The sequence below is a fragment of the Protopterus annectens genome, chromosome 14.part0 (assembly GCF_019279795.1).
Source record: "Protopterus annectens isolate FY-2018-M chromosome 14.part0, PAN1.0, whole genome shotgun sequence".
In the NCBI taxonomy this organism is placed as follows: domain Eukaryota; kingdom Metazoa; phylum Chordata; order Ceratodontiformes; family Protopteridae; genus Protopterus; species Protopterus annectens.
In genome coordinates this window covers 591,637,712-591,650,612 of record NC_056748.1, presented here as the reverse complement: position 1 = coordinate 591,650,612, position 12,901 = coordinate 591,637,712, and the positions used below count along the sequence as shown (strand labels likewise).

The following is a 12,901-nucleotide window of genomic DNA, read 5'->3' as shown; positions in this document are numbered from 1 at the left end:
TAGTAAAGCCAAAGATTCATGAAATACTAAAAAAAATGGTTTGGCAATTGCATTAAAATGCATTCCTTGTACATTATGCAAAAATATACAGACTAGTACATTAGATGTCAGAACTGGTTTAGATGCTTTGCACCCAAAGAACAGTATGGAAACATTAAAGCCATTTCAGCATCATTGCTCGTCAAGGCGGTGAACAGATTACTATCTCAGTTTTAACCTTGAAGCATCAAAAGGTAAGTAAGCGCACAAAATGCAGAACAATTATAATTCTGGACTTGCATGTTTATATCTCAGGGGAGACAAGTAACTCAGTAAAGACTTGAAAAATATCTTCAAAAGCTGAGAACTACAAGTCAGGAAGAACCCCTTTAAAACAATGTACTTCAATTGTTAACAGTTAAGTCTGTAGCTAAAGTCTCCAGCTTTCAGACTGTGAACAGAGTTTAACTTACTCTACAGTGACCCTTCCCATAGCCAGCCTTAGGCATAGGCCAACTAGGCGGTCGCGCCTAGGGCGCCGGTCTAGCAGGGGCGCTTTTCCAGTATTTATTTTGTGTAGGTAGACCAGGATGGGGGCACCAGGTAGTGTGGTGGGGGGCACCGTGGAGCCCTTTTGCCTAGGGCGCCAGTTGACCTAGGTCCGTTCCCTTCCCATCATGTCTCTCAGAATTTATACCCACCAAACCACACAATGCACAATTCTAGTACATAATGAACAAATAGTAAAACGTTACCTACTTACAGGAATTTTCTACCCTGGGATCCTTTGATAGCCTGAAGGAAAAGGAATAGAAATGTAGAATTGCAGCACATTTCAACCCTAAAGTGCACATCTCTAGAAATACAACTGAAACAGTGCAGATATCAACAGGTTTCCTAACTTCTGAAGTCTTCAATCCCAGGGTTGCAGCACTCTGAAGGCGGATGATTATCATGCTTCAGCACCACATTGCAGAGTTTAACAGCAGTAGCAGCAGTATACATTATGTAATGCAGTTACACAGACACTGCCTTTAACTGAAGGAGTACTTGTAACTAAAATCCAGCTACCACCAACTGCTTAAAGAAATCAAGAGTGATGTACAGCAGAGATACTTTAGCCAGAAAAAACATGTCCTAAGCAGCTTAGAATGACATGGTGCACACTGCTATACTCTTAACTACACAGTTTACTGCATCTGGAATGTGCCATTACATTAAAGCTGACAAAGTCCTATTGGCAATATCTAGACCTTGCAAATATGGCAGTGATGTGAAAGATCCACTGCTTACCAAATGAAGGCAAACTATTCAGAAGCAGCTATAGCTAGTTATCTTCTCTTCTAACACAAATCTAACAAAATAGGCCATGAATAAAAAAAAATATGAAGACATTGCATGGCTAGAAAAATAGTAAACCCCATCATAAAACAAGTTTTAAAGCACTTCATATAAGTTAATCCAAATGTAACCAAACAACCAATTATACCGCTAGGTTAGAGCCAAATCAAATAGATTTCGCACCTAGGCATTATGAAAAAATCATGATATGCCATGGTTCAACATTATGTATTAAGACATCCTCCATCTATCGCTTTTTACCATCTTTTCAATTGGCACAAACCACACTGCTATGGCAGAGATGTACAGTGATGGACCACAGAATTCTAGGGACATATTTATAAATATACAATGTGATCCTACCTTTAATGTCTTCAACCCCAGGATCCTTTAACTTGCTTGAAGATCACATCCTTTAACTTGCTTGAAGATCACATCCAACTTCTACATATAGTAAGAGGATTACTTTTCAATACATTTGGAGAAGTGGAACACTAGGCATTTAGAATGACACTGATGCAAGTCTAAAAGTATGACAAACATGAAACTCTTAATGAGGATCAGACTTGGATCTTACAAATCGCAAGTTTGAAATGCAGTTTATATATATATATATATATATATATATATATATATATATATATATCTTTCCTTTACAGAACAAGTCTGACATCATTCTCGCATAGCCTGTAATCTGTAGTGGCATCTAGGATGCTTAAGTGCACAATTCCACCATTACCATGTTGGTTAGTAAGGGATATGTATACCAGATCGCGAGAGAGAACAAGCTATAAAAACAGGCAAAAAAATTCTCTCATGCAGCTAGCATTTCAGTGATAATTTAACTAGCATGCCCTGCACAGCCACAAACCAACCACAGTATGGCATTCGACTTCATACTACAGACCTACCATTTGTAGGTATTAGGATGGAGATTTTAGTTTTACTTTGCTTATTTCTAACCATCTGCCTCATTATGAGCCAAATTAAATCCCTGCTCAGTTTGCATATGAACAATCTTCATTTTGTAAGAAAACATGAATGGCATTATTTTCTTTTTTTAAACTGAGATAACCTAAAGGTTTACAATTTTACAACCACTACGTGAACATGTTCTAGGACTGCCCTTTTTTATTCTAGATCTTGGGCCATTACCATCTATTGTGGTAATCTCAATTCCACCCAGAACTGCATATTTCACCACTCAGACATTAGAAATAACTTACTTACAGTATTTCAAGAGAGATTCAAGATTAGAGCTTTTGCTTAAACAGATTACTTTTCCATATTTGTCTTTTACCTTAGAATAGCATGATATTGTGATGGCATGGTTTTTCTGGTACTTTTTTTTTTTTTATCACCATTCCAACAATCTACAAAATTACTTTGATATCAAGTACTTCATTACTGTTTTGGGATTGCATAAAAACACTTTTTGAATAAAAAAATACTTAACCACAGTTTGCAGGTTACACCACAGTAGGGTGTTCTGTGTGATGGATTTAGATAAGGGTATTTGCACCCCACCCTTTAAAGTTCTGGTGATCAGATGATTCCAGAGAAGTAGTGCAGATTGTCATCTGCCAATCTTAGGACTATAGCTAAAAATTCTGCTATCTGTATTAACTGCATGTACTCCCTCAACCATAGATAACACCCAAAGCCATTCTAGCAGAGATGAATGACTAAATATGCATGTAATTAAATATGCAGAAGGTGTATGAATGTCCTCAAAAAGCACAGCACAGTATGGAAGTACTGCTAAAATTAAAGCCACGTGAAATAACAGTACAATCTTGATCCCTTAAAAGAGAAACACTTTGCTGTATAAAGAGTTTTACAGTCCATCTTTGTCAAGCATAACACTTTTTCCCCCATTTATGTCCACGAATGCCTGCAGAATACTTAACTTTCCACATTTGTTTCGACAGGATGTCACAGCTCCCATGATCTTTCTTGGCATTTTATTCTTAAACTCAGTATTGAGAAAAGGCTTCATTAATGTTTATATTTTCTTTAAAAGCCACAGATAACTGTATGTGTAAATGCTGCAGTTCATCCATTTACTATATTAAAATTTTAGGCCAAGGTATTCCAGGTCTGACTGCATGAATGTCATTTGTATGCAGTTTGAAGATGCTTTCCCATGTCAGTATGCAGGCAGGTTTGTCAAACTGTGAACTGATCTCAGACTGTAGGTCAGTCAGAAAAATATGTATTAATAGATGTGTTTAGTGCTTATTAGAAGCTAAAAGAGTTAACACATTTCATTCTATTTTATGTGCAGCTTAGTTTTGTATGAAACTAAAAGATGCTTTTCTAAAATGACAATATGCTTTCTGAAACTGCAAGATGCTCTCTGACCTAGTATTTTCTAGCACAGCAAAATTCATGTTTATGCCTTTTGGAAATATACTGAGAAGCAGGTGATTATCTGCTAGGTCAAGAAATTAATGACTAGAACAATACTGTTTTCTATAATATTACTGAACTTGAACAATCAGCTCTGTTCGTGTTATGAGAACATGCACAGCTGTAGAAAAACTAGATACAGTTAGACAATGATTGCTTGAAGAAATGAAGTATAATCTGTACTTGCTTTGTGCTCAAAATAGCCTTAGTACCGTGAATGGTAACATTGCATAGGGAGAAGTATCTGACCGGTGGTCATCAAGGCCATGTTGTTTTTCTTAGAAAGTTTTTTCATAAACTTGATGTGGCAGCAGAAAATCATGGACAAACAGCCGCTATGAAATAATATTGAAAGAACTTGTGATTTTTTACGTCAGCTTAGTAGGCAATGTCTTGTAAGAAATGTATAAGAATGGCTTCACTTCCTGATTTTAGTTAGACAAACTCTGTATTAGCACGTTTTTGTCTTTGTCTCCTTGCTGCAAGATTAAAGTGCCTTAACCTGAACCTGCCGTGTATTGATCTTTTTGAAGTTGATTTTTCCTTGGACAGATTGGTCCTTCGGACCGGAAACTCTCACTTCGCCTTAGGTCAGATGGGCCAGGTGGCATGAAACCATACGGGGAAGAGACCACATCAGTTCTTCTGTGCTGAAAGACCTCCGACTGAATTTTCGGTCAAGAGAGGCCAGCCACTGTTCTGATCTGCAACTGGAAGACGAGTTATTGTATGAACCAGAGACGGTCAATCATGGAGGCTCAGGTAAGGTGAGATTTACCTTTTTTCCATTTTAGATCAGGGACTTGATTTGTGTCATCTGTCAGGAGATTTGTTTTGTACAAGTCAGGGACAGGAAGATTGCAGTCTTGTCATAGATCAGGGAAACAGAATAGGTAAGGCAGTTATTCTAGATAAACTGTGAAAGAGAAAAATTGTGGTACCACGTAAAAGAAGGGTTACATAACAGCTCAAAGGTTAAAAATAAAATGGGAAATAAGTGCACAAAAAGATCCCAAGATCCGCCATTAACTGAAGATGCAAAATATATGCAGTTACAACGTGCCGACAATGTTAGGTACTATACAAAATGGGTTAATAAATATGAATTCGATGGCAAATTAGAAAAATCCTCGCTTATTAAACTTGTCAAACAGCTTAAAACTGATGCAAGAAGTCAGGTAAAAAAGCAACGTCAATTAGGCATTCCTCAGGCACACAGGTGGATTGAGGAAGCGAACCGTAGGGAACAAGAGAGTTATAATTCAAAAACAATGTTTCTAGATAAAGAGGATAATAACTTGGTAATAGTGTCAGCCCCTCTGCCTCCTCCACTTCCCCTACCAGAATATGAAGCGGGTGGACAAGTTGGTCCACCTCCGCTATATCCGGCTGTCCCTACGAAGCCAAAACTGTTAGTCAGAGATCCCATCGAGACTAGGTCTCAAACACGTAACTTAAGAGGGGAAATTGAATATCAAATAAATGAAAATTCATGAGCTATGAGTGAAGAAAAGGTGCCCACTTATAGAAGTACCAAATCCTCAGGCAGGACAGGAAGGGCAGGACCCAACTCTCCTAGTATATAGACCGTGGACACCAGAAGATATCCGGAAAGCCACAGAGGGAATTCCCCATCCAAAAGTTAATTTTAGAAAATTCTTAGAAGACTTACAGGGCATGAGGTTAAGTTATTTAAATGGAGAAGTAGTAGAAAAAGTAGTCAGACAAATCATAGGTCCAGATTGGCACATGATCAGTGGCAACTGGAATCCCTGTGACCCAGAACACAAGCCACTCCCACATAGCAACACAGAGCTGGATAACAGAGTGAAAGGTCTGACAGACCGAATCTCTGAGAAATGGAATCCTAGGGCAGACTGGACTTGCATTAATCAATGCATCCAACAGGAAAGTGAAACTATTAATAGATATTATGCTAGATTATTAGAATGTTTTAATAACCATTGTGGAATGCAGGTACCTGAAGACCAAACACATGATTCCCCATATGAACAGCAGCTAAAGAATGCATTTTTGAAAGGCAGCATTGCACCCATTAGCAGCTTTATTACAAAGCACATGGTAGATCACCATACGAGTAGGATTACAGTCATTACTTGAATATGCTAGACATGCCGAAAGGCATTTTAACAACAAAAAGAAAAAGAAAACCCAAGTATTTGCTGTAGAAGACAGAGCAGAAGTTTTTGTAGTACAGTCAGGAAAAAAGGGCAAGAAAAATGCCCAGGGAAACAAACAATCTGAAACGATCAGAAGAGTTTGAAGAAAGAAAGAAAAGGGGTGAATGTTTTGAATGCGGGAAAAAGGGACGACATTTAGCAAGGGATTGCAAGCAAAACAAGAAGATAGCCATAGAAGACAAGGAGGGTGAGGACTGACTATATGGTAGTCAAGAATCACTAGGAAGGAATAACCAAGAAAAGATAAATGCAAATGTGATAGAAGAAATAGAGAAGTGCTAGAAACCACAGATAGTGAAAAAAGTGAAATTTTGGACTTGGCATTATTGAGCCTAGAGCTCTATTTAGTAGACAGGAAACCTGAAGTTACACTCCTGGTAGAGGGGAAGGAAGTTAAATTTCTGTGTGACTCAGGGGCATCACGAACCAGGATACATCCTTCCAAACTACCAGAAAATTCAGAATCACTTGATTACATATTAGTGAAAGCAGCTAATTGACCGCTGTATCGAGAGCCACTCTCTCATAACATAGTAATAACTGACCCTGCTTCAGGGATGACCCAGAAAAGCAAAATTGTTGTTTCTGCAAAATGCCCAGTAAACCTTTTGGGCAGAGACCTTATGCAGATATTTGGCATAGCAGTAGTTCCGACCATGCAGGGTATGGAAGCACAGCGACAAATGGATACTTTTTTAGTGCGACCGGAGGGTGAAACATTTTATTGGTACAGCCAGGACTTGGTCACAACTGGTCCAGGGGCAGTAACCTAAGAACTGATGAACGTAGCCATCAGTAAGTCCCCCTCCCTTGACACTGATGAACAGCATTTGTTGCACTGTACTCTATATTACTGTAGCACACCAGGACCCGATAATGAATACGAGCAAGAACTGTTTAGAAACCATGCAAACAGATTAGTATTACGTAATCTGTACTGGGACACAGAAGGGAACAGTGTAGTTAGCTGTTCCATTGCCCCAGGAATTTTTTGTGCTTTATAAATCTAATCGATTACCACATGTTAGTTTGACTAAAGACAAGGATGTAAAATTGTCAGACTTAGGAGGAAAAAGTCACAAAGTGGGGAAAAAACGAACAGAGTTAGAACTGTCAGAACAGGGAGTACAAAAGCAGAAGTTAAATTGGATAACACAGACACACCCAGCTGTACACTTGCAGGCAAGTGAGGACAGCTGAGTAGCACTCTTATTAGAAGAGGAAGAAAAAGCCTTACAAGGCATACCAGAAACTCTCTGGTCAACAGGAAAATCAGATGTAGGACTTATTCGTACAGCAGGACCAGTTAGTATTACACCAAAAATCAGCATTTAGATCACAGAAGAGACAATATACCTTAAGAAAGGATGCAGAAGTAGGAATCAAACCTATAATAGCAGCTTTACATAAGGAAGGAGTACTGATAGAATCTCCTGATTCACCATGTAACACACCCTTATTTCCAGTCAGGAAACCAAATGGAGAATGGCACATGGTCCAAGATTTACAAGCTGTAAATGATGCAGTAATACCTAGAGCACCTATGGTGCCAGATCCACACACCCTGTTGAATGATTTAAAGCCTCAACAGAAGTATTTTTCTGTGGTAGATATTAGCAATGCGTTTTTTTCAATACTGATACACCCTGACAGCCAACATTGGTTTGCATTTACATTTCAGGGGAAAAGGTACACATATACAAGACTACCACAGGGGTATTGTGAAAGCCCAACAATATTTGTACAAGAAATGGCAAGTAACTTGGCGGGATTTATCCCACTGAGAGGCAGCCAGATTTTACTTTATGTAGATGATATCCTGCTGGCAGCCCCCATCCAGCAAGAATGCAGGGAAGATACCATAGCATTACTACAATTTTTAGCCACTCAAGGACATAAAGTAAACAAAAACAAGTTGCAGCTTTGGAAAAGGCAGGTTAAATACCTGGGATATGTGATATCCAAAGTAGGCAGAATATTAGATGAAGAAAGGAAAATAGCAATTTTACAAGCACCCAAACAGACTACCAAGAAGGAAATTATGTCCTTCCTGGGTACAACCAATTTCTGTCAGAGTTGGATTCCGAACTATGCTTTGGAATCTGCTCCATTGACTGACTTGATATACAAGAAGCCTATGGCAGCAAGAGATTTATTACAATGGACACCAGAAGCAGAGTCATCTTTCTGTAGATTAAAGCAATTGATAGCGTCCTCATTAGTTTTAGGACTACCAAACTATCATACACGTTTATTCCAAACCGTAGATTGTAACCAAGGTTATATGACATCAGTGTTAACAACAGCATGGGGACAAAACGTCCTATAGCTTACTATTCATCACAGCTGGACCCAGTGGCACAATCCCTACCCCACTGTGTACAAGCAGTGGTTGCAGCTGCAATGACAGTGCAGGCTTCAGCCTCAGTAGTATTGTTCCACCCTCTCACATTGAGAGTGCCTCATGTAGTTGCGATTATTTTACTGCAAGAAAAAGTAGCATATCTTTTTCCTGCTAGACATCTTTCCTGTATGACTATACTGTTGAGCCAACCTCATATGACAATTGAACTGTGTACAACTTTGAATCAGTCTACCTTGCTCCCAACCCCTGCAGATGGCACACCACACAGCTGCCTGCAGGAGATTGAGCAAAAGACGCTACCTAGAAAAGATCTTACGGATGTTCCCTTGTGTGATGCCGAGGTGACATATTACGTGGACAGCTCATGCAAAAGGGGTCCCACACAACAGAATCTAGTAGGATATGCAGTAGTTTCTGATACTGAAATTTTAGAAGCAAAATCTTTACCACACAATTCATCTGCACAAGCAGAATTGATTGCCTTGACACGGGCATGTACCTTAGCAAAAGGTAAATGTGTAAATATTTTTACTAATAGCCAGTATGTTTTTTCTACTGTACATGTTGTTGCGCAACAGTGGAGGAATGATAACATCTACTGGCAAATCGATTAATCATGCACAATTTATTTTGGATTAGTTAGAATCTATTCAGTTACCTCAAAAAGTAGCTATTTGTAAATGCATAGCACATACCAAGCAACAGGATAGGATTTCAAAAGGTAATGCGAGAGCTGACAGCTGCAAAGCAGGCAGCTTCAGAAGTATTTCTTTTGAGTGAAGAATTACAACCCTCTGAGATTTTAGATTTAGAAATGTTAAAAACAATGCAGACACTTGCTACGAATGTAGAAAAACAGAAATGGATAAAACAAGGAGCAATTCTTGAGAAAGGGCTGTACATCTCCAAAGAAGGAAAACCGATATTGCCATCTAACTTGTTTAGATATGTAGCTTTGTTGAGTCATGGGCAGTGCCATGTCGCAACAGGGGGGGGGGTGGTACAGTTAGTGAATCGAGTGTTTACAACATATGGGTTTATAAACTACACAAAAAATTTTTGTGCGGCATGTCATGTTTGTAATAAACCATGCACAAGGGTCATTGAAGCCTAAGCAAGGGAGTTTCCCCTACACCACCATACCCATTCCATACTATTTGTATGGATTTCATAGAACTAAACAAATGCGAAAATAAGAAGTATTGTCTTGTCATTATAGATATGTTTTCCAAATGGGTGGAAGCTTTTCCAACTAAAAATCCAGATGCAGCTGCCGTTGTGAAAGTTCTTGTTAAAGAAATTATTCCTAGATTTAGCATACCAGAAAAGATTTATAGTGACAATGGCACACACTTTGTAAATCAAACTATATGGCAGTTGTCGATATTTCAGAATTTCCTTGAAGAACCATTGTGCATACCACCCACAATCTGCAGGATTAGTGGAGAGGCATAATGGAATTTTGAAAAATAAGCTTAGGAAATTAATGAGTGAAATACAAAAGAACTGGGTGCACTGCTTGCCTCTGGCACTGTTGAGCATGAGAACTGTTCCAAATGCAAAGGGGTTAACTCCTTTTGAAATACTGTTTGGGAGGGCATATTATATACCTCAGTGGAAACCGCTCATGCCTGCAGACCAGGAGGCTGACAGTTCACTTGCAGAATATATGAGATGACGTTTTAAGTAACAAACAACTTTTGCAGTTAAATTCAGTTTCAGATAACGAACAAGCCAGACCATCGGAAGCAGAAGTAGTCCCACGCATGGGGATCTGGGGGAAAGTCATCAAGAGAAAGAACTAGACGACACCAAAGTGGGAAGGGCCGTACCAAGTGCTACTGTCAACACCCACTGCAATCAAGATCGCAGAGCGAGAGTCCTGGATTCACTTGACACACTGTAAACTGGTTAAGAACTTTGAAATGGACATAACTCTTGTCACTGTTACACAACAAGAACAAAATGACCAGATATAGAGAAAACAGGAATGCAGAACAACCCCAGAAGTATTGCATGATCATCCTGTTAACCATACTGATAACAATGATTTTTTTTGCTGTGGCCTTTCCTTTTTCCAGACACACGAGCTGAACTAAATAAACGTGAATCACTCAGACTGGCATCCGAACTTTAACACTTACCAAGCAATTAAATATGTGTATGCTGAAACTTTTAGTGTTTTGGATTGCTGGATTTGCACAGCTATACCAACAGCATATGGGGGATTATTAATGACTGCTGTCCCCCTAGGGGTCAATGAAACCTGGGAAAATTTGATTTTTGATACTACAACTGTAAAATCACAAGACAAAATAGCATTGTACCTGCCTGTTACACAAAAGGGAATTGTGTTTTTTTACAAAAATGATACTGTTCAGGCAGGTTGGAGTAATTGCAATGTGACTATTCCTTACAAATGTTATACCAAAGCTAATAATGCAGGTTATATCTGTGATGCAAACTATGACTCGTATCTTGAGTCAATACATAAAACTATTGACTAGATGCAACGTAATCCTGTTCTTTTTAAGCAACTATCATTGATAAGAAAATGTTTCATGCAGGGCAAGTGTATATTAATACTAAAGTAGAAAATTGTTATTTTGTTTGTAGGAAAAAGGCATACAAATGGTTACCTGAGAACTGGTCCGGCAGTTGTTTTTTTGGGTTATCTGGTTCCGGCCATACGACACACTGCAGCCTTGCCTCGGGGAAGAATTTGAAATGTCAGAGAGGTCACCAAGAAAACCGAAAATCCGATCAGAAGGCCTGAAAATCCAATGGGACGAATTGAAGCAGGCTGGAGAAACCATAATTCAGTGAAAAACAAAGACAAACTGACACACATGGACTTGAGTGATACTATTATATCGTGGGCAGGTATAGCCCCTGCATATGGCACAGTGAAATCAATTTGGGAGCTGAGAAAACTACCCAAACTTCTCGAAGTAATGAGTAATGCAACTTTTTCTGCTCTCGAATTAATGACTCATGAACTGAATGCTATGAGAACTGTGGTGCTTCAAAACCACATGGCTCTCGACTTTACCCTAGCGGCGAAAGGTGGTACGTGCGCTTTAATAAAAGAGGAGTGCTGTTCGTATATTCCTGACAACCAGCATGAGATAAACGACCATCTTGAGGTCATTCAGCAAGTGTCGGCCAGGCCCAAACCCACTGATGGATTTTTTCCAAAATTTATTTGGGGGGTGGGGTAGCATCCTAATGAACATCCTTATTGCCATTTGTGTGGGATTACTCCTATTAGGATCGCCTATTGGTTGTGGTATTCCCTGCATGAAAAGATTAATCAAAGATTTTATAGACATGTCAGTTTCTGAGACTTTGTATCAAAGTACTGAAATTGAAGAATTGTTGAAAAATGAAACACTTTCATAAGTTTAAACCGAATGACTCTCAACTGCAAATCTTGAACAGAAGAGGTTAGGAGAAGAAGCAAACTGTTTATGCTTTTGGAAATAGAATAAAAAGTATTAACAGGGGATAAATGTCAGAAAAATATGTATTAATGTATGTGTTTAGTGCTTATTAGAAGCTAAAAGAGTTAACACATTTCATTCTATTTTATGTGCAGCTTAGTTTTGTATGAAACTAAAAGATGCTTTTCTAAAATGACAATATGCTTTTTGAAACTGAAAGATGCTCTCTGACCTAGTATTTGCTAGCACAGCAAAATTCATGTTTATGCCTTTTGGAAATATACTGAGAAGCAGGTGATTATCTGCTAGGTCAAGAAATTAATGACTAGAACAATACTGTTTTCTATAATGTTACTGAACTTGAACAATCAGCTCTGTTCGTGTTATGAGAACATGCACAGCTGCAGAAAAACTAGATACAGTTAGACAATGATTGCTTGAAGAAATGAAGTATAATCTGTACTTGCTTTGTGCTCAAAATAGTCTTAGTACCGTGAATGGTAACATTGCATAGGGAGAAGTTGTATCTGACCGGTGGTCATCAAGGCCATGTTGTTTCTCTTAGAAAGTTTTTTCATAAACTTGATGTGCCAGCAGAAAATCATGGACAAACAGCCGCTATGAAATAATATTGAAAGAACTTGTGATTTGTTACGTCAGCTTAGTAGGCAATGTCTTGTAAGAAATGTATAAGAATGGCTTCACTTCCTGATTTTAGTTAGACAAACTCTGTATTAGCACATTTTTGTCTCCTTGCTGCAAGAAAGTGCCTTAACCTGAACCTGCCATGTATTGATCCTTTTGAAGTTGATTTTTCCTTTGACAGTCACAGACTAAGAACATAATCAAAAATAAAAGCATTCATTGGTGTTGGAAGCACTCCAGAGAGTCCATACCATAAACGTGTGTAGAAAACACAGGGTTAGGGCAATGACTTGGGGTAGTGTGTGCTGACGTTTTGTATCTACAGGCACTTATAAAAATAGAAGCTGTAGGCTAAAGTCAAAGTAGGGCTATCACTGGGGATACCTCAAGCATAGCAGACGAGCTATGCAGATCGATAGCTACTTCCCAGCATTCAAATCATAATCTCTTACCAAATATCCTGTGGTAGTTTACAAGCTTAGTAAAAAGCCATAGCATAGAATCGGATGACCATC

At 38.7% G+C, this 12,901-nt stretch overlaps 1 long non-coding RNA gene across 1 annotated transcript in view; it reads right to left on the bottom strand.

Moving 5' to 3' along the window:
- The window catches only part of LOC122788800, a 137,309-nt gene that overhangs the window by 69,378 nt on the left and 55,030 nt on the right, over window positions 1-12,901 (bottom strand). The window contains exon 2 of the long non-coding RNA XR_006362740.1: window positions 1,684-1,764. This is a non-coding gene — a long non-coding RNA (uncharacterized LOC122788800). The remainder of the gene's footprint in view (window positions 1-1,683; window positions 1,765-12,901) is intronic.